At 36.9% G+C, this 3,268-nt stretch overlaps 1 pseudogene; it reads right to left on the bottom strand.

Moving 5' to 3' along the window:
* Positions 1-215: 215 nt before the first annotated feature.
* LOC107539244 (translationally-controlled tumor protein-like) lies at positions 216-581 on the bottom strand (annotated as a pseudogene).
* Positions 582-3,268: the final 2,687 nt, after the last annotated feature.

The raw sequence follows: 3,268 nt of genomic DNA, 5'->3' as shown, positions 1-3,268 counted from the left end.
ATATCTTTCTTTTTGAGTTTAAATGCATTTTATTTTTAGACAACTTACATGACATGTTTTTTCTTAAAAACAATGCCTACCCTCCAAGTAAATCAAGGTCAAAATAAATAAAGAGCCCAAGATAACATCGGTCCCATTTGTCCTAGTCCTGGTGTGCAGATGACAAGCAGCATCCAGTTATGATGACAGATGATAGATCCAAATTTCCAAACTTGTTAACATTTTTCCACTTATAAACCATCCTTAAAGAAAACCATATATGGGGTCACACCATCCAGCAGAGCAACCATGCCATCTGGATTTATGTTTTCACCAATAAAGAACTGCTAGGAGTTTTTGAAATTATCAAGGATGTGCTTGATTTCTTCTGTAGCCCCAGTCATAAAAAGCTTTACTCTTTCAGGTCTTTGTTTTTCAAGTTTCCCTTCTTTTGTGGAATTGAGTTCCTGCAAATGATGGTTCGTGACAACATCAACACCAGTGATTACTGTCCTTTTGGTACCTTCGCCCTCGGGGCCTTCAGCGGAGGCATTTCCACCAATACGCAAGTCATCAATGTTGCCCTCTCTCCTACTGACCATCTTTCCCTCTCCCTCCAGGCACAGCCCCTCTGTGATCTCCCAGATCTTGCAGACGTCGGAGAAGATCTCATTATGGCTGATGAGCTTCCAGTAGATGATTAGGATGGCGGCTGGAAGGAGACGACAGCAGCAGCGCTGCCTTAGCTGGAGCCTGGAGCTCTGAGCCAGCGTGGTGCAGGCAGAGTGGTGCTGGGGTTGGGAGTGGGTGCAAAAGCTACACTATATCTTGAATTTATGTAACATGTCTTTCAAATTTATTCTGCTTTTTTACTTTACTCTTCAATTACAGTTGACATTCAATATTATATTAGTTTCAGGTATATAAAGCATAGTGTTTAGACATTTATATAATTTACAAAGCGATCCCCCCAATAATTCTAGTACCCACCTGGCACCATACATAATAATAATAATATTATTGACTGTATTTCCTATGCTGTACTTTACATCCCCATAACTATTTTGTAACTACCATCCGTGTTGTGAATGGTGAGATTTCATTCTTTTTTATGACCGAGTTATATTCCATTGAGTATATGTACCACATTCTTCTTTTTCCACTCATCTATTGTTTAATTGTATTTTTATTGTTGAGACTATTACAGATGTCCCCTATTTTTCCACCTTTGCCCCCTCCACCTAGCTCCCACCCACTCCAGGCCTTCACTGCTCTATTGTCTGTGGGCTACGCTTATATGCATATAAATTCTTTGGTTAACCTCTTTCTGCCCCCCCCCCCCCGAGATTTGTCAGTCTATTCCATGCTTCCATGTCTCTGGACCTATTTTGTTCATCAGTTTATTTTGTTCATTGGATTCCACGTATAAGTGAGCTCATGTGATACTTGTCTTTCCCTGACTGGCTTATTTCACTTGCATAATAATCTCCAGGTCCCTCCATGCTGTCACAAAGGGTAAGAGATCCTTCTTTTTCATAGTTGCATAGTAGTCCCTGGTGTAAATGTACCACATCTTTTTCATCCACTCATCTGTTGATCAGCATTTTGGGTTGCTTCCAGATCTTGATTGAAAATGACACTGCAATGAACATAAGGGTGCATATATCTTTTCAAATTAGTGTTTTGGATTTCTTTGCATATATACCCAGAAGTAGAATTGTTGAGTCATAAGGTAGTTTTATTTTTATTATTATTATTTTTTAACCCTCACCTGAGGATATTTTTTCCATTGCTTTTCAGAGAGAGTGGAAGGGAGAGGAAGAGAGAGAAGCATCAATGTGAGAGAGACACATCGATTGGCTGCGTCCAACACGAGCCCCAAGCTAGGCAGGAAATGAGCCTGCAATGAAGGTGTGTGCCCTTGGCTGGAATCCAGCCTGGGAAACTTCAGTCCACAGGCTCACACTCTAACCACTGAGCAAGACTGGCTAGAGCTATTTTTAATTTTTTGAGGAACCTCTGTACCATTTTCCACAGTGGCTGCAATTTGCAATCCAAACAACAGTGCACGAGGTTTCCTTCTTTCCATGTCCTCATCAACACTTGTTGTTTGTTGATTTATTGATGATAGCCATTCCGACAGGTGTGAGGTGATAGCTTATTCTTCTTTTTCAAAGTTGTTTTGGCTGTTCTAGGTCCTTTGCATTTCCATTTGACATTTAGAATCAGACCGTCAATTTCTAAAAAAAAGATGGCTGTGATTTCGTTTGGGATTTGCGTTGAATCTTTAGATTAATTTGGGAGAATTGATATCTTCACAATATTGAGTCTTCCAATGTGTAAACAATGTATATCTTGCTATTTATTTCAGTCTTCTTTCATTTTCATGACCTATGTTTTATAGTTGTTAGTGCACATATTTTGTCAGACTTATGCTCAAATATTTTAATAACTTTAACTACAGCTCAATTTCTTTAATGGGGGGATTTAAATTATCTATTTTTTCTTGAGTGAGTTTGATATTTTGTTACTTTCAAGGGATTTTCATATTCCTCTAAAGGGTAAACTATATTGGAATAAAGCCATTCAGAATATTCTTTACTATTCTTTTAATATCTCTAGAATCTGTAGTGATGTCTCTCTCATTCCCAATATTAGTCACTTGTGTTTTTCCTCTATTTTTCTGATTTGTCTGGCTCTATTGATCTATTTTACCTATTTTCTCAGAGAACCAACTTTTGGCTTTATTGATTTCTTTCTATTGATTTTCTGTTTTATATTTTATTGATTTCTGCTTGATCCTTATTATTTCCTTTTTTCAACTCATTTTGGGTTTAATTTGCATTTTCTCTAATTTTGTAAAGTAGAAGCTAAGGTCATCAACCTGAGATTTTTCCCTTTTTCTAATATAGGCTGTTAGAGCCATAAATTTCCCTTTCAGTAAAGCTTTAGCTACATCCCGCTAATTTTATAATGTTGTGTTTCTATTTTTATTCAGTTAAAAATTTTTAATTTCCCCTTTATTTCTTTTTTTACCCATCAATTATTTAGAATTGCGTTATTTAGTTTCCAACTATTTGGGGATTTTCCAGATTTCTTTCTATTGACATGCAATTTAATAGCATTTTGGTCAGAGAATATATTTTGTATGATCTGACTCCTGTAAAATTCATCTAGATTTCTTTTATGGTCCAAGATATGGTCTAACTTGGTAAATGTTCCATGTGCACTTGAAAAGAATGTGCATTTTGCTGCTGTTGAGTGGTATGTTCTGTAAATGTCAATTAAA

The sequence above is a fragment of the Miniopterus natalensis genome, chromosome 19 (genome assembly GCF_054644295.1).
Source record: "Miniopterus natalensis isolate mMinNat1 chromosome 19, mMinNat1.hap1, whole genome shotgun sequence".
Lineage (NCBI taxonomy): Eukaryota > Metazoa > Chordata > Mammalia > Chiroptera > Miniopteridae > Miniopterus > Miniopterus natalensis.
This window is presented reverse-complemented; position numbering and strand designations above follow the sequence as displayed.